Here is a 22,441-nt window from a genome sequence, read left to right on the forward strand (position 1 = left end):
CTGTAAAGTCAAAGAGTATAACTGAATCTTTTAGAGCTCAGGAAGCACGGGGTAGCGTTCAGTACTTAGGACATTATTATTATTATTATTATTATTATTATTATTATTATTATTATTATTATTATTATTATTATTATTATCGGTTTTCCGTGTCGAAAATGAAGACAATGGTTTTTTTTAAAAGCCATAATGTTCACTTGACTGAAGATGAACCTAGTACAAGGTTCAAAAGCTTTTAATATCCATTAAAGACCGTATACTCACATGCTATATTATTGTGGACCTGCAACCATTATTATTATTATCATTTAGTGTCTGCCTCGCCTACATTTCCATCACAACCCTCTCGTCTTATTCTGTTCAAGATGTCTCGTTCAGACTTGGTTCAAAGGTAGACGGACCGTCAAGCAAAAGTTGTGAAAGGAGAGTGTCAGTTTGTTCCGCTCGCGTGCTCTCGCCACCTTATTTGGCCTTTGTATGACGCAAGGGCTTTGCGAAATGTTGAAATTAATGGGTCTAAATGTTGTATATTTTTATTTTTTTTTTTTTTTTTTTAACCATGACCATAACTCTTGAACTCAAGAGGCACATACTTCGTATTTGGTGTGCATACCCCGCAAATGAAGCCCTTTCAAGTGACACATCTGGGATAATGACCCTGTGACCTTGACCGTGACCTTATAGAAATAACCTCTATCGGGGTCATCCGTCTTTTTTATATATATAAAAAAAATCTTGTCGGATGGGAATTTTTGTGGGAGCCATTTGCATGCGCAAGAACCACAATGGTGTCTTTCTTCTTCACCATTCTTCACCAGTGTTCTTTGACAAGGTGCCGAGAGCAGATAGGAGCCACTTATTGCCATGTCAGTGCTCTGAGAACAATCGTTTGACATAATTATACCAAAATGAGCAACTCTTTTAAGGGCACCCCTCTCAAGATAAAAGTTACCAAGGACATTCGCTACACAAGCGAAATTGTCCGAACTGGCTAAAGCCATACGAAAGATACCGGTCAGGAGAGAGAGAGAGAGAGAGAGAGAGAACCCTCGGAGAAGAGGCGTTCGGAAGCATCGGGCGAACAGATGGGTTTGCAAGGCCTCCGTGGGTCAAACGCCTTCTGCCACTGAGATTAAAAACTAGCAGGGCAATGGCCACTCCTATAGCAAGGTCTAGGTCGGGAAGATTTCGTTGTAGTTGGGGGCTGATGGCTCAACTACGCGTATATACTGTTTCGGGGACTTTTCCGTCCGTAGTGATGGGCGAGGTGGTTCTTAAATGAATTCACTATGTGTAGTGTCCACTCGTTTTAGGGGACGAGTTGAGATGTCTGAGAGTAATAGAAAGTAAAGAGCAATGCTCTGTTATGTTTGTAGATGGCTGTCTACATTGAAGGAATGCGAACATACTGGCAGCCGGCACTATATCATAAATGAATGTTCGGTGACCGGTAATAAAGTAACAGGGGAAAAAGTCACAAAATTGTGTTTGGGAAGAAAAAAAAGTCACATTAATTTATGGTGTGGTCGGTAATAAAATCACAGGGGGGAAAATTCACAATATTTGGGGGAGGGGGGGGGGGGCATTATCTTTATGATATTTACAGTCATTTGTTTATGTTTATACGGTCATCCCCAACGGGTTTGTACTAAACACGGGTTAAAACCCTTTGGGGTCCTGTCTAGGAAAGATTATTGTGACTTTTTTTCCTGTGACATTTTTACCTGGACTCGAATGATCATTAACTTATTTATGTATACATGAATTCACTCATCCGTTCTGCATATTTTCTTCCCCACTTGAAACAACGTGAAGTATTTTCATACTCATTTTAAACCATTTATCTCGACACCTTTTATCTCAACGTTATAATGGTCATGTTTATTCTTTTATTCATTCTTTCCAATCAGTTACTCGATGGTATTAGTGAAATAAGACTCCTCATTACAAACGTGACGCTTTTTATTTCACCAGCGACGTGGCCTTATACGACGACGCTAGTAATATATTTCTCTCTCTCTCTCTCTCTCTCTCTCTCTCTCTCTCTCTCTCTCTCTCTCTCTCCGGACGCTCCGAAGAGGGAGGCGGTTCCTTGGCCATCAACGCTAGTTACAAGGTTTCGCCTTCAGGCACAAATTGGAGGACATGAAAGAAAAGTCCAGGGAATTGTAAACATCCAGCCAGAAACCCCCTCCCATTGTTGGCTCTTCTCCGTCAGTCGCCGGAAGGAAAATGGATGGACTGAGAAGGTGAATTAGCTCGGCCTTCATATCTGCTGATACACGGAATCGGAGGATATAGAGTTTGTGAATTGGAAAGGTGGAATAGTTGTTAATTAACTCTTTATCTTAACGATGGGGAATGTGAAGGAGATTCGGTCTCGTAGTTGTGAGTTTCTCCGAGGACGGATTGGTGTCGGTTTTGGTGAGAAAGGGAATACAAAGAATAGGTAATCTACAGCTTAGTCACACTTAAGAATGAGAAAGTCAGATGACATGATTGTTGATAATGTAAGGCAGGTTAATTGGTCTCACCCACATTCGGCGTTTCTCTGTGGAACCGTTTCAGTAACTTTTTTCAAATAGGATTAAACAACACAAAGAAATCTAATAGAGCTTTCTTTAGGCTGCTAATTATAATCAATAATAACTGTAGCAAGCTGTTGTCCAAATGGAATTGGTACAGAATTATTGCGAGGATAGAATAATTGAAATTTACCGGCATGTTTTTAAACAAGCTGTCATATATTATACATATAACAAAAGATATTACCGTTGTCACCTCTTGTGCAAACTCGCCAATGCCTTCGTCCTTGAGCATTCATCAGTTTCCCGTCTAATGAGTTCATCGAGATTTTTCAAATTCCTTCTGGCATTCATCTCTAAGTATAAACACACATCTCTCGTGTACGGCAGATAGGTCCTTAGGGACCCCACAAGACTCTAATGCCGTCCGTCAGTGCACCTCACCGGCTGCACTGTAGGCATTACTAAAGGTTCTTTGCAGCGTTCCTTCGGGCCCTAGCTGCAACCTCTTCCATTTATTTTACTGTACGTCCATTCATATTATCTTTTATTTCATCTTGCTATCAACCCTCTCATAACGACTCCTGCTCTCAGTTTCCTTTCTACTGCTGAATGACCTCATAGATCCCATCCCTTGGCCTTCCATTCCACAAGAATAGCTCGTATTTATTCGCCACTCTCTAAATGCAGTTCGATTTGGCAACGATTCCTCTCCGTGCGAGTCAGGTGCTAAGTAGGTGAGACGAATCACGGAATTTTTACTTTCGAGACGATGTCGATACTCCGGCGGACATCTGGTGGCGCCGCTGGTGGTGCATCACATTGACCCGATTCCCAGATTGCGAGCGGCCCCGGAACCCGAAATTGACGGCAATCTATAAAAAAAAAAAAATAAATTTAAAAAAATTTAGAATAAAAAATGAATTTGGGTTCTGATACATCTGCGGCGGAATGTTCATTAGGGACGATTTCGAGGAAGAAGGTTGTGCATTTTAAGTCGTAGTTACAAAGGATAGAGAGATCCTGAGGAACCACGAAGTGTTTATTGTCTTTTATTTATTTATTCGATTTTTTAAAAAAAATACTCGTGTCCTCAACGCACTCGGGGGAACAACCATCCTTCTTCGTTCTCTTTCACGGATTCGGCTCCCTCGAGCTTCTGTTTCGACCTGGGTGTTAGCAGCGATACATAACAGTATCGCCAACAGTTTCGCAGAGGCGAGTTATCTGGATGGGCAGAGCGATGCCAGCAGCAGCCAGACGCTGAAAGCTGCTGCCACTGCCGCTGCTCGGGGTAGCGGCGGCACCTGACTGGAATGACCTGTCTTGACCTGAATGCTGGCTGCGTCGGGGGCTTCTTTGGGTTCCCGCGAAAGTCACGGGGGGAGGGGGAGGGGGAGAGACGGCGATGAATTCATGCCGTCCATCCTTTGTTCTACGGGAGGTCCTTGGGATCCTGTCAGTCTCAAGCAGTGTAATTATTTTAAAATATATTCGTCTTTGTTTTGATGGAGTCGCTCGTCTATTATAATGGGCAGGTCATACGAGTGTCGATCTGATATCAACGAACCCGATAACCTTTGTGTATGTCATGTTAAAGAATGTCTTTGACCACAGAAATAGGAAATTCTCTTCTATTTGCAGTAAATATTCTATTATTATCTTTTTTATAAACTCGTGTACTCTGGCACATAAATGACTCCATGCTGTCTTTGGAGTTCCTTCGCAAAAAAAAAATAAAATAAAAAAAAAAAAAACACTACACGTGATTTCCATCCCAAATTGTTGTAAGAAGTGATGGTGGCCGGTGTCGGCGAAAGAGGGGGGTTTTGGAAGGGGGGGGTTGTGTGAGTGTGTGTTCATCAGATGGGGGTGGGAACAGGTGTAAGGGAGGCATAAGTGAAAGGGTTGACACTGGGGTAGGTAGGTTCAATGGCTGGCAACGACCCTGGCTCTCTCTCTCTCTCTCTCTCTCTCTCTCTCTCTCTCTCTCTCTCTCTCTCTCAACCGTACTTCTTCCTTCAAAACTGGAGTTAGTCTGAGGTATACATTTACGTCTATCGTTCCAGGTCTGCCATCAAATTTAAGTTCTGCATTGTAGCATTTTTAAGATAGTGATGTTGTAGTAAATATTATCAATTTCCTACTCCTCCGTCTGTCTCTCTATTTCTCGTCTTTTCGTGTCATCTACTTTTCTTGATTACATCACTGCTCAAGAAACAGATCTCTCGTTGAATAGGTCTTGCAATGTTCGACGAAAAACAATGGTGACACTGTTATCGCAAAGCAGAACGGAACTTGTCGAACTAATACCTTTTTAGCTGTTGATTTTGGTGTCCATCGGTTTATCGAACTTTTTTTAATATATTGTTTGGCTTCGTGGTGCTGTTAATTATTGTTTTTGCGGTTTATCATTGTTTTAATTTCAATATTTTTCCATTATACTCTTTTGAGACGTTGCTGTTTATGTTCATCCAAGAAGATTGAAAGTTCTCTCTCTCTCTCTCTCTCTCTCTCTCTCTCTCTCTCTCTCTCTCTCTCTCTCTCTCTCTCTCTCTCTCTCTGGTGGGATATACCACAAATTTTCCAATGTCTCCACCTAAACGAAAATGATCATGATAATAAAAACAGCAACGTCAATAACAACAGACGAAACATCACTAATAACAAAAGCAACAATAATATTAATATCATTTGGCGTATTAGTGCTATTGATGACAAGACCTATATATATATATATATATATATATATATATATATATATATATATATATATATATATATATATATACGTTTTAGATGAACTTAGAATGTTTCGTCAACAGTAACGCAACTGTGATCGATGCGACCTTTTCTTTTTATTCATTGTCAAGATTATTGCTACGGACCTGCGTGAATCAGAGTGTGATTCATGGCGAAATGATTCACCGCTAAGAAGAGTAAGCTTGTAGGTTTCCAAACATATTTTCAAGGTAATTGCGGGGAGAGAAAGATTTAAAATTTCCCTAATTGCGTATCAATGACGACTGAAATTATAGTTGAGCTTAGGGCAATTCAGAAAGAGAGAGAGAGAGAGAGAGAGAGAGAGAGAGAGAGAGAGAGAGAGAGAGAAACGGAAATGCTATTTTCACGCGATAAAGAACAGCACAAGTCGTCGGGAGAATGTTAAAAAAAAAATATTGGAGTCATGGAAATTGCCATATGGAAAAAGATCACGGTGAAGGCGAGTTCCTGCTGTGGTTTGGTTTGGTTTTGTGGTTGCAACGGGAGTGGAATAGTAGTAGTAGTAGTAGAAATAGCAGTTGTTTGCATGAGCACTGTTATCTGGATTTTGTTAGTCACAGACCTTGCAGGTGTCTCGATGTGGTAGGAATTGTATTCGTTGGTAGAAATGGTTAGAAACTTAGTGGAAGTAGATTTATTTACATAATTGAAGTTTGTAGGATACTAAGCAGGAGAAGTAGAAGGATTGAAGGATTTTTATTGGCTACTGGAAAGAAGATAGTTTTTTTTTTTTTTTTTTTTTTTTTTTTTTTTTTTTTTTTTTTTTTTTTTTTTTTTTTTTTTTTTTTTGGGGGGGGGGGGGGGGGGGGGGGGGGGGGGTTTTTTTTTGTTTTTTTTTTTTTTTTTTTCGGGGGGGGGGGGATCCTTTTTCCAATAGAATTAGGAGTAGAAATAGTCGAGGTAGCGGCAAGAATAAACTGCAGCAGTAATTGTTGTAAGATATTCTTCAGAAGTGTGAAGTGGAAGAAGAGGTTTTATCTAAGAGGGTTTGGAGGAGGAAGGAAGGGGGGGAGATTGGTAGGGGGGAGGTGGGGAAGGGGAAGGGGTGGTGGTGAAGGCAAGAGGGGAAGGGTAGAACCACCAGGTGAAAGGCAAGAGTTTAGTTGTCGGGGTCAATGCTCCCGTAACCAACAAACACACGAACACACACACACACAGTCCCTTCACGTTCACTGTCACATAACCCCCCAACCCCCAACCCCTGCCCCCAACCCCTTCCCCTTCTTTTTTCATCTCTTGCTCTTCACCCGCCCACCTCCCTCCCCCCAACCCCTTCCCCTTCTTTTTTCATCTCTTGCTCTCACCCTCCATCCATCTCCTCCCCTCTCTCTCTCTCCCCCCTAATTCCATTTTTCACACCCGGGGTGAGCATGTGTGCGCAGATATGATAATATCGAGTGGATAGTGGATGTATCTATCGTATGTTGAAACTTCATTTCAGAAATGGTCAGCGTGTTTGTGAAAGCGGCGTTGTTCTTAAGAACAGCGGTGAGTAATGTAGTGACAGTGGCCCAGTCTGGATTCGGTGTAATCCGGTGTGCGTTTTAGGCTCAGCTGGTTTTTATTTTCAAGTTTAAGTTTAAAATGAGAGGAAATATGTTTCTAGAATAAAAATTATTTTAAAAAGTGTGCTCTTGTTTTATTGGAATGATGATAATTATGACAACCCGAATACGATATCAGCTTAATTTCAGGTAAAATCTTCCACTTATCTCCTGTAATATCTTTTTCTTTGCCGTTCTTTTGTTTTATACTTTTCATGTTTATTATTTATATTCCTCTTTTACTTGAAAGTCGCTGGTTCCGTGATAATACTCTAGAAGTCAGAGTCCTGTACGTTTGATTATAAAATGAAGTGTAAATATTTTTCTCTATATTAGTTTATGAAATCCGTTCTCCTATTCATAACTTATCTACATTCCAATGTCTTGTTTTATATCTATTACTCTTTTATTTTATTTATTACAGTTTTTCTACTTCATATTTCTCATGTATGTTCGTCTGTAAATTCCATTCTCCAATTCGTTCCACACCTACATTCCATTGTTGTACTTGAATTTCTTTGTTATGTTTGAATTTCTTTTTTACTCTTTTTTACAGTTACCACTGGAGTTATCGCAGTGTTTCCACTTCTCCTTCCACTCTTTTTACAGTTGCTACTGGAGTTATCGCAGTGTTTCCACTTCTTCCATCCATCCGTCCTCTGTTACGATTCTCTTATGGCACCGTCCGCTCCTCCGAGACGGAGGCTTCACTTTCCAATAGATGAATCCTTCACTTTCACTGGCGTCTACAAGCGCTTGGGCTCCCTGTCTTCTGCCTTTGCTTCTTCTTCTTCTTCTTTGCGTTGTTTCCCACACGTCCGTTTTTCTTGTGCTTGTCTTCGCTTACTGCTCCTTTCCTTCCTCCTTTCTTTCCCAGTCGTGTTTCTCCTCTTTGTCGTGTGCCTTCCTCTTCTTATTGAATTTGTCATCTTTATATCCTCCCCTTTCAACTGACCTTTCTTTTTCTCCCCTGTCGCATTACTCCTCTTTCTTACGTGCCTTCCCCTCCTTCGTATTGTATTTTTCGTCTTCTGTCCATTTCTTGCATCTCCCTACATCCTCCAATTTTATCTCCCTTCTCATGCGAAAAAAACCAGCACCTCATTTGTGGGTATTCCAGACGTACTCATACGCTTTCTAGTGTAATAGTGACACCTGTAGTATAACCGGTTCTCTCGTTAAGTGTAAGGTTATACCTGAGGGAAATTAAATCGGTTAAATCATGTTTGCCGTATTGATAGATTTGTCTTCTGTGACCCTTTTTCAGCTAGTCAATATTCGGTCAACAGATTTTTATCAGTGTTTGCCTTGTATGACTTTCTACGATTGCATTTCCTTAGCAGACAATGGTCAGTATTCCAAGGAAGAAGAAGGAGAGAGAGAGTTTGTGCTTGTGTAAGAGCAAGAAGTCTTTTCCTAATATATTAGAAACCAGCGGGCAGCTACAAAGCCATTTAAAGATTGGTATAGTATAGCTTTATGCTTCTCTATTTTGCAATATCTTAGTTTCTGCTCTCATTCGAATTTTAGCGCCTCAGCGGCGTGGTTGGTATGGTATTACCGTAACACCTCGGTGGTCGCGGGTTCGATTCTCGGCCATTCCATTGAGGAGTGAGAGATGTGTATTTCTGGTGATAGAAGTTCACTCTCGACGTGGTTCGGAAGTCACGTAAAGCCGTTGGTCCCGTTGCTGAATAACCACTGGTTCCATGCAACGGAAAAACACCATACAAACATACAAACAATATTTGAATTTTTTTCAGTGACAGAAGAAAAAACAACTCCTAACTTTAAACATGTTGAAATTACAAAGCTTGCCTTCAAAGACTTATGGTACTTTTTGTGTGTAATCTTACTTTATTAATGACTGCAGGACAATGCCTTAGAGGACGCCACTATTCGTTTCATTGGAGATAAAAGCAAAATGCAGCATTTAGCGGTGTTGTTAATCTCTGTAAAATGATATCTACAATGAGATCTTGGTGATAGGTCATTCACCAGGTGAAAAATTACTGCTAATCTTAATTTGTAAAATCTTTTCTACGGTTTTTCAAGAAACATTAGTTTTAAGGCCATGGGCCAATTGTTGTGGTGGTCCGGATTCATTCCATTACATTGTGGAAATGATCCAGTTTGTACTATTGAAAAAGACTTGACCTAAGCCATTGGAGTTTTAAAAGATCCGGATTTTTTTTTATACAAAACCAGACCTCATCCATTAAATTTTGGATATCCGGAATTATTATTTTTTATTTTATCTTTTACAAAACCAGACCTAATCCATTAGATTTTGGATATCCGGAATTATTATTATTTTTTTTTTTTACAAAATCAGACCTAATCCATTAAATTTTGGATATCCGGAATTATTATTATTATTATTATTTTTTACAAAACCAGAACTAATCCATTAAATTTTGTCTGGTTTTGGAGTTTGTTTGTTTGTTTGTTTGTTTGTTTGTTTTTTTGTCCAAAACCAGGCCCAATACAGTAACCAATACAGTAACTTTTGGAACAGATACATTTTTTTCTCCAAAACCAGACCTAATCCCTTACAGTTTGGAGAATATCCTATTCCATTAAATTGCGGTGACGACCCCGATCCAGTCCGTTAAATTGTGGAAACGATCAGAATCTAATGGATATAGTTCCGTAAGTCACCGCCAGTCTTATTCTGAAGCTTCTTTAAAAAAAAAAAAAAAAGTAATCATTTGTCATGTTTCTTCTAATTCGCCTGACGGAAAAGGGCTAATTGAAGTGAAAACGCGTCGTATTGACAATGCCAATGACTCCTTTACCATCCTTATCGTCATCAACTACAGCTGCTCTGCCATTCAGGTAATGATAGCAAATAACGGTAGGTATAATCTTTTGCTGGTGAGATTAATAGACTACGAACTTCGTTTACAAAAAAAGATGTTGGGACAAAAGCTGGATTTAGTGCATGCAAGGAAGTGAATCGCAAAGGCTGGCTTTTTATATTTTATATATATTTTTTTTTTCATAGTTGATAGAAATACATTCTTGAACATTTTTGATGGCGAGTGAGCCTCAGCAGACCATTTGTCCCCCAAAAAAGAAGAAAATTCTTTCAGTCACTTTATAGTTAGGTGTGTATATATATATATATATATATATATATATATATATATATATATATATATATATATATATATATATGTATATATATATATATATTGAATAACTTGATCACGAAATATATAAAACGTGATGCTTTGTATAAATAAAGGGGATGCCAATAGCAATTCTCCTTTTTCATTTTCCTCCGTGGCATCATTTATATATATATATATATATATATATATATATATATATATATATATATATATATATATATATATATATATTATATATATATACACATACATACGCACATACAAATTCATTCACCAAGAACCTAAGCAAGAATATGACGAAACCAGCGCTTGTACTTGACCATTCTGAGAAAGAGAGAAGCGGGCAGAAGTACTAGTAATGAACGGTGTCAATGAGCGATGGGTGACCCCCAAAGACTGGCACTGGGGTCTCGCGCTGTTTGCTTCGTGCCGTTGCAAAGGTCCGCTTCAGCCGGGATTCCCAGTTGCTAAAAGTAGATCGCAGAGAGGTGATTTTTTTTTTTGTTTTTTTTCCATAATTTTTTTTTTTTTTTAATTACTGATCACTTTGGGTTTTTTAGGATTACTTATAAATTTTTTTTTACTTGAGAAGTACTGATTTTTTTTTTTTGTAGAATTACTGATCACTTTTTTTTTAGAATTACTGATTTTTTCTTTCTTTTTTTAGAATTACTAATCATTTTTTTTCAGAATTACTGTTTTTTTTTAGAATTACTGATCATTTTTTTTCAGAATTACTGTTTTTTTTTAGAATTACTGATCATTTTTTTTTTCAGAATTACTGATCACTGGTTTTATTGTCTTTGAAATTGGTTCAGAGGCGGTGCTCCCATTGAATGGATTGGTGAAGAGAATGAATTTAAGGTTGAGTCTTGCAGTGTATAGCTAATCCCTTGACACGTAGAGGAAATCGAAGAGCAAACTGGATGAATGATTTCATTCAGAGAAATAAATAGCATTTGTAAGTTACTGGACTTTTAGGAATTAACTGGTAATAGTAAAGCGTTTCGTAGCTAATTTCTGTGTTGATGTTGGTGTATATTTACCAGAGCAGTTTGCAAAAGATGGTAAAATGAAATTATTCTCTCTCTCTCTCTCTCTCTCTCTCTCTCTCTCTCTCTCTCTCTCTAAGGTTAATGAGGGGGTAAATAATGGAGTGGGGTTTTGTAGCGGGCTGGTTGCGGGGTGTGGGGGAGGGAGGTTGGTGTTACGAATGGGGAGGGGAGACTGACATGAATCGGAGATGGTGAGAGATGACGCTACGTATGTGATAGCACCTGAGTGAACCCCCCCCCCCTCCCTACTCCTAACACCGCCACCCACACTACCCCCACTTCCAAATCTCCCCCTCTCCTCTCTGTCTCCCTCCCCCCCCCTCCCTTCCCCACTTTCCTCTCGCTGTTTAAATCTATCATTCCCGGTTCGGCGTTGCAGTAATGCCATGAGTTGGCACCTTCACCTTCTCCGATGCTGGAAATTTCATCCTTCGATACATCTACAAACTCCCAGCCCCAGCCATTTCTCTCTCTCTCTCTCTCTCTCTCTCTCTCTCTCTCTCTCTCTCTCTCTCATATCATATCATACACGTACACAAACAAATCGACCCGCCTACGCACGTACACAAATGAATCGATCAATCAATACTCATAGAAACCATAGTTCCATTTTAACAAGAAAAGCAGAACAGTCTCTCTCTCTCTCTCTCTCTCTCTCTCTCTCTCTCCTTAATGTAAGCAGCTTGTTTTTCGCTTGCTCGGGGAGTAAGCCTACAAACTGCTATGTTATTATTGTCGTTGTTGTTGTTTCTTGTTGTTTTCGTCAGGGCGGGGGGTGGGGGGGGGCGAAGGGGCGTGGACACTAGGAAAGGTCAATGGAAGAGCCTAAAAATGTCTGAAAAAGATGTTTTGCGTTGAATTAAAGAGACACGAATTTTAGGATAGGATATTTATGGTTTATTTATGAGAATGAAAATTTAAAAAAAGAAAAAATGATAAATAATGTGCATGTTGAACAGTAGAGAACAATTATTTCTTGTCTTTTGCAAGATTATTTTATACATTGTAAGTAATAATAATGTATTCCTCTATCTTTGTATGTTTGCTGTAATAGTTATTCAATAAAGTAGTAATAATAATAATAATATGGTAGTTTTATCAGAGATGATTTCCAAGATATTGATAGTTATGCTAATTATTTATGTTTTCCTCTATGTATAAAGTTTACTTCCAGGATATAGTAAATACTATACTATTGGGTAGAAATATAAATTTGTTTTGAGATCTTTAGAGGATATTTTAGCGACTCAGTGGCGTGGTCGGTATGGTGTTGCCTAATTTTTCTTATGGTGTGAGTTTTTTCTTGATATATATATATATATATATATATATATATATATATATATATATATATATGTGTGTGTGTGTGTGTGTGTGTGTGTGTGTTCGTGGATGTGGGTGTGTTTGCGTGTGTATATGGAACCCACATTTATACAGTAATATGCACAATAATTTTGTCTAGATGATAAGAAAATACGTATTTTTAGCTAAGAACATTTTTGGATATGTTTGTAAATTGAGAAGCACAAGAAATTTTCAACTGAAATATTTATCTGTGAGAAACAAGTTTATTTTGAGTTAAATTTACATATTTTATGTAAATGTTTGATTATTTAGTTAAATTTAACATTTTTTGTAAATGTTTGATTTTTACTTAAATTGATTTATTTTATGTAAATGTTTGATTTTGAGTTAAATTGATATATTTTATGTAAATGTTTGATTTTGAGTTAAATTTAAATATTTTATGTAAATGTTTGATTTTGAGTTAAATTTATATATTTTATGTAAATGTTTGATTTTGAGTTAAATTTATATATTTTATGTAAATGTATCATTTTTAGTTAAATTTATGTATTTTATGCAAATGTTTGATTTTGAGTTAAATTTATATATTTTATGTAAATGTTTGATTATTTAGCTAAATATATATATTTTATGTAAATGTTTGATTTTCAGTTAAATTTATATATTTTGTGTAAATGTTTGATTTTTAGTTAAAGTTATATATTTTAGGTTAAATGTTTGATTATTTAGTTGAATTTATATATTTTATGTAAAATGTTTGATTATTTAGTTAAATTTATATATTTTAAGAAAATTTTTCATTTTTAGTTAAATTTATATATTTTATGTAAATGTTTGATTTTCAGTTGAATTTATATATTTTTTGTAAATGTTTAAGTTTTAGTTAAGTTTATATATTTTATGTAAATGTTTGATTTTCAGTTAAATTTATATATTTTGTGTAAATATTTGTAAGTTTAGAAGGACGTATTAATGGATGATACACTGTAGTCTAGATAATAACCTATTTCACTCACTCACTCTGTTTCCTGTGACGTCATTTTTTTTCCTATTTCCGAAACAGTTATACGAGTTTGTGGCTGAGATAGTATTTAGGACAAAGGGTAACTGACCTCTGTCATTTTTTCTCTCTTTGTCTTTTCTATTATTCTTACCTAACACAGACCCCCCTTTTTTTTTTTAAGGGGGAGTGGGTGGGTGAAAGCTTCATTATGTCTTTCCTTTGTTATCTTCCACTGGGTCGTAGCACTCCAATGATGAACGCACAGCTGAAATCAGCGTGCTGCAACGTCTCTCTCTCTCTCTCTCTCTCTCTCTCTCTCTCTCTCTCTCTCTCTCTCTCTCTCTCTCTCTCTGGCTTTAGATAAAATGTGTACATGCATCTGTTTTCTCTGTAACGTTGAATTAACATTAATTTTATAGCAAGGTTTAGATATAATTAGATAAATTTTTTTAGTAAGGTTTGGATATAATTAGATAGAATTTTTGTAAGGTTTGGATATAATTAGATATAATTTTTGTAAGGTTTGGATATAATTAGATATAGTTTTTTAATAAGATTTAGATATAATTTTTAGTAAGGTTTAGATATAATTTGATATTTTTTAGTAAGGTTTAGATATAATTAGATATAATTATTTTAGTAAGGTTTAGATGTAATTAGATCTAATTTTATGGCAAGGTTTTGATCTAATTTAGTACAGCTGTGTTTTATTTTTATTATCATGAAGAATTTTAAAATTTTCATTTAAAGACATCCTTTTTAGTTTTTCTGTCCTTCCGCGCTTCTTCTGTCCGCCCTTATATCTTAAAAACTACTGAACCTGGAGTGCTGCAAATTGGTATGTTGATCATCCTCCCTCCAGTCATCAAACATACCAAATTGCAGCCCTCTAGCCTCAGTAGTTTTGATTTTGTTTAAGGTTGAAGTCAGCCATGATCGTGCGTTTGGCAAGGATATGGCCCAGGCCACCACTGGACCGTGGCTGAAAGCTTCATGGGCAGCTGCCCATGCAGAGAATTCTTGTTTTATGTTGACACGGAACCAGTAGCCAAGTCATTGGGGTACCATGAAGGCGTCAAAAATTCGGTTCTGGTCAAAAGACTTTTTATAAGGACCGCAAATCGTAAGAATGTAGGACGGGCGGTCTTCTCTGTCCCACTCTTGTTTTGTGTCTTGGAATGTCGAGCTATTTCATTGTTCTGACGTCTTAAAGTTTCGTGAGGTTAGTGCTTTATTTTATGGGATTTTGACCGTTTAATGGGATGGTTACGAATACTTTGTCAAAATATTGTATTATTTTCTGGCCCCTGTGGACTTGCTTCATTAGAATAGGTTTCATCTTCTGAATAATAATAATAATAATAATAATAATAATAATAATAATAATAATAATACTGGTTTTATTAAAAATAATATGGCTATTTCAGCCGTCTTTATTTTGTGTAGAAGCTTGTCTATTCTTCTTATTACTAATATATTCTATTTGACAAATACCAAGTTTTTGACACGAATCCCCCATTTGGCGTTTTAATAGCCAATTTGAGTACAGAAGAATAGGTCAGTAATAAGAAGAATAGAGAAACTTCAATTCAAAATAAACGCGGCTGAAATAGCCATTATTTTCAATAAAATCTGTATTAATGACGGTCTTCTTCCAGCAAATTATAATATGATAATAATAATAATGAAGATATAACCATTTCACAGTTTTGACGGTTTTTATTGTATTTTAGTAGTTATTAATTCGGGCTTTAGGCTTCAATCTCAGTCGCGGCCTTGGCTGTTTACCGTAGGATGGTCATACAGGACCTGAGTTCTGCAATCGGGAATTTTGACATCCGCGTTTGTGGCTGAAATTACCCTGGTGTTGATTTGAGGAAGAATTCCAAGAGATTTGAGACCAAGATATGACTCCTCTTTTTCTCTCTCTCTCTCTCTCTCTCTCTCTCTCTCTCTCTCTCTCTCTCTCATCTAATAATAGTTTTTTTTTTTTTAGATTTGAAACATATACTTTCATCTGAAATAAGTAAAACTTTTTAAGAGAAATAGGTAGAACTTTTTATCAGAAATTGGTAAAGCTTTCTGTCAGAAATATGTGGAGAATATTGAAAGCTTCGTAGTATAGATAAAGTGTTAATATATATATATATATATATATATATATATATATATATATTATATATATATATATATATATACACATACGAATACATATTTATACACATATACATGCATATATAAGTACTGTTTGAAGTATACCTTTAAAAAGTAGGAAAGTAGGTTCAGGCCATTCTGAGACTCAACTTTACCTCTGAACATTCTTGTGGTAGATCAGCTACCGGAACCGAAAGTTCTCATTGGCTTCATCTCTCTCCGAATCTTCTGGATTTCTTGGAAAACGGTTCATGCGCTGGAATATCCGTTTTAAGAAGAACCTCTCCTAAGGCAACACTTGCACTTCCAAGAATGAACTGGAAGGGTGCATCGTGAATGCAGTGGTGATGATTTCCCAAAGCCTTGACTCGGAAGTCGCGATGGGAAGTGTTTGTTGTGACCGGTATTTGAAGTCTACATAAAATTCGGGAGGGCAAAAAATGAACCGTAAGGATCTAAACCAGAGTCTTTGCTGATTTCATGAAAAAATTCACCCCGAAAAAAATCTAAAATTAGATTCGTAAATTAAGTGATATCCGAAGATGATTTGTTACCAAAACAAAGGTGCGTCCACTTGTAAGGATGTAAAGAGAAAGTGAATTATTATTTATTTATATATTATTTTTTTTGTGGTCGCCAGTATTCTGTCCCATTGTTAATCAATTCATGACTGACCTAGAGCGCCTCAGTGGCGTGGTCGGTTTGGTATTGGCCTACCACCTCGGTGGCCGCGAGTTCAATTCCCGGGCATTCTATAGAGGTGTGAGATATATGTGTTTCTGGTGATAAAAGTTCACTCTCGACGTGGTTCGGAAGTCACGTAAAGCCGTTGGGCTCGTTGCTGAATAACCGCTGGTTCCATGCAACGTAAAAGCACCACACAAACAAACAAACAAATGACTGACCAGCTCTTGGCCTCCTCAGTATCCAGTGCCTCTTCTCCCACCAGCTAAGAGATGGACGGTTAACCAGCTCTTGATTTTTCCAAAAGTTTCCCCTCGTGAATGAAGTGCATTAACCACCCATTGACCTCTCTCTCTCTCTCTCTCTCTCTCTCTCTCTCTCTCTCTCTCTCTCTCTCTCTCTCTCTCTCTCTTTCTTTTGCTGACGAGAGTTTTCGGATGTTGCAAAGGTCGAGAGAAAGAGTGTTTGGGGCGAGAGTCTTGGCGATTAGAAAGTGAGATTCGGGTGGAAAGAGATCGGGGCGTCCGGGGGAAGGGGGCGTGACCTTTGCAGGGTGTACTGTGACCTCACATGCGCTTGGGGCACCGTCTTCGGGAAGGTAATGAGGACTGCTAGCTGCGGATGCATCTCTCTCTCTCTCTCTCTCTCTCTCTCTCTCTCTCTCTCTTGTTCGGGTATGATATAGGAACGCCGTCCCTCTTATAATCTTAACCAAGTCTCTTGCATTTTTTTTCTAGAATTGTGTTGTTACCCTTTTATCTGCTTGTCTACCTATCATCTATCTATCTATCTATCTATCTATCTATCTATCTATCTATCCATAGGCAGTAGGTAACTGTTACAGTCTTTTTTGTCTTATACACCGACCAATCCATCTGCGTCTGCCCAAAAAACGTTTGTCATCCCGATTTCATTAGCGATAACCTCAACAAAGATCTGTGCAACATGACCTAGATCTCCTCTTCTCTTCTCCTCTCTCTCCTCCCTCGCTCTCCTCTCTCGTCTCTCTCCTACTCTCTCTCTTCTCTCTCTCTCTCTCTCTCTTCCTTCCCCCAAGAGAAGGTCAGGAGGGATGCATTGCTATTGAAAGAGAAGAAAGGAAAAATACAGCTAAAATCACTATGCTTCAAAAAGATGTGTCTCCATACTATAGATATATATCGCTATTATATTAATATATATATATATATATATATATATATATATATATACTAATAGTTTAATTTATATGCTCTATGAGGCTTCGATAGATACGCAGTGAGCTGTAAGTAGTTAGATTAACCAAGTTAGCATTCATTTACAAATAGCATTATTTCAGACTTTATTTATACTCTCTCTCTCTCTCCTCTCTCTCTCTCTCTGCTCTCTCTCTCTCTCTCGTCTCTCTCTCTCTCTCTCACACACACACACACACACACACACACACACACACACACAAACACACACACAAATAAAGGCGAACACAAACACAACGAGACGAGTGAACTTTCAGTTATTGCATAATCGAAGATACTGAGCATTGAACTTGAGGACGTTCTGTTCATCTTCAACCCCGCCCATCCTTAACTTTGGTTTTCAGAATTCATTTTTTAGACAACTGAAGGAATGAGGTGTCCGTAAGATGTAGATCAATTTGTGATTTCTAATACGATTTGAGTGTGTGTGTGTGTGTGTGTATATATATAATATATATATATATATATATATATATATATATATATATATATTTATGTATGTATATGTATATATATATTATATGTATGTGTATACATATACGTGTGATAGTATATATATATATATATATATGATATATATTATGTATATGTATGTGTATACATATATATATATATATATATTTAATTAACTAAAGATTATTATGCACCTATAGCTGGGCAGTAGTATGTGTAATAAGATTATATAGCGATGGTTTTGTTTTGTATATTAATATATGATCAGAAATGCAAGCGCGACCGAATACATCCTGTAGAATTAAACATTGATTATGTTTATATGTATATATATATATATATATATATATAATATATAATATATATATGTGTGTGTGTGTGTGTGTGTGTGTGTGTGTGTGTGTGTATCTGTGTGTCTGTGTGTTTACGTACGTACGTGTATATTGAAAGGAAATTATTTTTTTTTTAGCCCTTGATAAATATTCCATTATCATTCAGAGTGACATGATGAATTATAAGGGGAGGCTAATACTGGGCGAAAAATAATTAGCCAACACTTTGAAAGGTGAATGTGTCTCGTTGTTGCCATTCTCAACGTCTCACGATTTATAGCAAATATTCATTACTATCTTACAGGATGACTTGCATATCATCGTGTAGGCTACTTGCTTTTTTTAACTCTATGGAGAGAGAGAGAGAGAGAGAGAGAGAGAGAGAGAGATTTATCACATTCTTCAACCTCACGCAGTGCTAATAATTACAAGCTTTGTTTTGTTTAGCAACTGAGTAGATATTCTACAAAAGGCAAATATGCGGAATCCTTGTAAATTATTGCATGTACATTGCTGCTATATACCACAACATTCAATTTAGTGATAAGTCCTCACTATCAGTCTTGCTTTTCTTGATGAGGTGTCTCTAGTTATAGACAGCATTTGATACTGTGCCTAATTACATGCAATTAATAATTTATTTGGTAACGCGTCACATCCATCATTTTTTTTTGTTTACTACTCTGTGTGAAAAGAAAATTAGTACAGATTAATTATATATTTGTTGAGTGAAAAAAGTTGGTATGATTGAAATCATTGTTTATATTCTTCAAAGCTTTCTGTTGCTCTTTGTGTCCTCTTTGTTGCTAGCGTCCACACATTATATATATAATGCATTATCTTTGTATCCTACTTTGCATCGTTACCCCCCCCTCCCCCCTCCGCCACCCCCATCTTCCCACGTGCCTCACGTCGAAGGGAGTCTTCTTTTGCACATGTGAAAGTTGCCTCTCAATGGGTTCCTCGGAGTCTACTTTCCCAAACTTGGCCCTTTCCTCGGCCCTCCAACCCCATTCCCCCCCCTCCCCCCTCCCTCCCCTTCCCCCTCCCCCTCTCCCTTCTCCTATCTTGTGGTGGTCGGTGTCCTCCTCCCCTTACAAGTCCCTCCTTCCCTCCCTTTTTATCTTAATATTACTTCTTTCTCTGTTCTTCCCTGTTGACCTTTTCGCCTGTTTGCGTATCATGGAGATGAAGGGCTTCGATATAGTGGTCGGTGTCTTTTTTTTTCCTTTCTTTTTTCTTTTTTTTTAGGACAGAGGAGCGTAGACAGAAAGAATAAGAAGAAAGAATAAGAAGAGATCTAGTGACGCTGCGTATTATTGAGAAAATCCTGCGCTAGCCTTTTCCTTTAGATGATTGTATGCGTCAAGTATATCGATTTTTTTTTCAAAGGTGGTTATTTCAAATACACAGAATGTTCAATGTGCGGGTATTTGCAGCGCATTGTTATTTTTATATAAGGTGTTTTTTTTTTATATATAATGCGTCAATCTTTTTAAGTTTGAATTAACGCGGTGAACAAGCTTAAACATTCATGACTATACTCTGTTTTTTTTCATCTGTCCATCCGCCTGTGGTGTTTTTGTATGATAACACTGCGTCCCTTTTGGCTTTATTACGCTGTGTAAATTTTAGGTAAATAAAAGGATATCTGGGTGTACATTTGCAACTGAAAAGTGTTTTAATAAATTTACTGTATGCGAATTACACCGTTAATATTAGAAAATAGGATATTTGTTATTATTGTTGAATGTAAGCTGAATGTAAACTATCTAAAGCCGGGACGCAGTGTTACCATACGCAAACACCACAGGTCGGATGGACAGATGGAAAAAAAACCGAGTATAGATACAATTTTACACAAAGTGTCATATATATACATATATATATATATATATATATATATATATATATATATATATAATATATATATTTCTATTATAATATATATATATATATATATATATCTAATTTCTATATATATATATATATATATATATATATATATATATATACATATAAATATATATGTGTGTGCGTTTGTGTGCAAGCACACCAGTTCATAATCTCCAGAGATAATCTACAGGAAGTTACTTTGCTTTGCTTAACTAAGGCTAAAGTTCATGTCGTTTGAATGGCATTCAGCCCACGCACGATAAACAAAGGACCAGACGGAGAGCATCGAAAGGTCATAAGAACGAAATGGAATGCCGACGAAGTCCGTTGCGACAGAAGTAGAGTGTGCTTTAGAGAATCCTCGAAGGAGGAAATGGCATTTCGAACCTCACAACATGAATAAAAGAACGAAATATTTAACCTCATGTATACAGGGGCATATTTGCGTGCTTGCGTTCGACTTTATGCATTTGCTTGCTGACCTGTGTACAGGTTTCTATAATGCTTGATATTCCTGTGTCAGCGCATTCGTAGTATTGTGTACAAACACATCCACGCGTATTTTCGTATTTTGTCTGTGCCATAAGTTCAGCCATGTGGAAGAAATGCCTGAAGTTAATATTGCCAGCTTCTTCTCCTCTCTCTCTCTCTCTCTGTCAGTCTACTTAGCGTATTCCTTTCATACACCTTTGACCCCGTAGTAGGATCTGCTATTTGAATATTAATGCTCAGCTTTAATTGTGTTAAGGAGTCGGACAGAATATCTGAAAGAGAGAGAGAGAGAGAGAGAGAGAGATGTAGGAAAATATATCCGAGGGCACAGAGAGAGAGAGGGGGGGGGGAGAGAAATCATTGTTGAATTATTTACAAAGTTTCGCGAGAGAAAGCCACTCAGTCCTCTTCGAATGGCAGTTTATTGAGAAGAGAACATCGTCAAAAGGCTGGAGAAAAATACAAAAGGAATCCCGGATGTGTGCTTCAGATGGGACGAGTATGCAAGAGTTGTTGTTGTTAACACTCGATTCATCTTATAATCATCGCGGAGACTCGTCGACCAGATGAGACGAGGATAATCTGCAGTTTTTTTTTTTTTTTTCTCGAAGTGATGATTCTGGTGATGAATCGTCTTCTGGTGGTGAAGCCATCCATTTTTGATGATTGGTTGGAGGGTGGCAATTGCTGATGCCTGTAAATGATTCTAAATCATTCTAAAATCATATTAGGTGGTGGAAGCCATCCATTTTGGATGATTGGTTGGAGAGTGACAATTGTTGATGCCCCTAAATGATTCTAAATCATTCTAAAATCAATTAGGGCTTTGTACCGCAGTGATACATATTCTGATGGTCAACGATGAATTGATTTGTCCTTTGCAGATGGTAATGACGGCTCTTGTGTGCCCGTTGCCGATGAATTGTTATCGCTGTTATTGTTGTTATAGACATCTGATACCACGTGATCGCGTCATGCCGTGACGTCATCAACCTTTGTGATCGACTGTATTATAGATTGTCTATGGTTTGCCTATCTTCCGGGTGTTGTTTGTAGACAGATGCCTCTCGCATTGTTTGGGCTGTGATCTTTTGTTTGTTCTGGGGTGAGAGAGAGAGAGAGAGAGAGAGAGAGAGAGAGAGAGAATGTGATACGGCAATTCACATAAAGCTGTCTGTTATTTTATCGACATTCAAATATCAAATTGGCTTTCTATTTTCAAATATTAAATTGGCTTTCTATTTTCAAACATCAAATTGGCTTTATATTTTCAAACATCAAATTGACTTTATATTTTCAAACATCAAGTTGGCTCTGTATTTTCAAACATCAAATTTACTTTATATTTGCAAACATGAAATTGACTTTATATTTTCAAACATCAAATTGGTCTTGTATTTTCAAACATCAAATTGGTTTAATGTTCGCTTCGGTACCAGGTTCTTTTTTCATTGTATATACTTCTGGTGAACAACTGCTTTTCATTTTCAGATGTCACGTGACTTCCACTCGCCTTCGGTTAGTCAGTAACCATGCCCTAATTTATAGAATGTGCTGCATCACTCTCTCCAGGGGCGTTATGTCACTTGCCCGTCTTGGAGTTCCCTCGGTCCGCTCCCCTGGTCATTGGTGGGTGACCCAGTGACGCGCCCCTCTCTTGAATTTGGAATTTCCTTTTCGCTTCTGTTGTCCCAGATTCCTCTGCGTTCCCCTGTTAGCAGGTCGAGCCGTTACTTCCCTTGGCATTAATATAAAAAAAACTACTCTCGTTTCTCTCCTCCGTTTCATGACTTTTTTAGTTCAAGTTTGTTTATTTTAGTCGCAACCTCTTTTATTACT

Source organism: Macrobrachium nipponense, chromosome 1, assembly GCF_015104395.2.
Source record: "Macrobrachium nipponense isolate FS-2020 chromosome 1, ASM1510439v2, whole genome shotgun sequence".
In the NCBI taxonomy this organism is placed as follows: Eukaryota; Metazoa; Arthropoda; class Malacostraca; order Decapoda; family Palaemonidae; genus Macrobrachium; species Macrobrachium nipponense.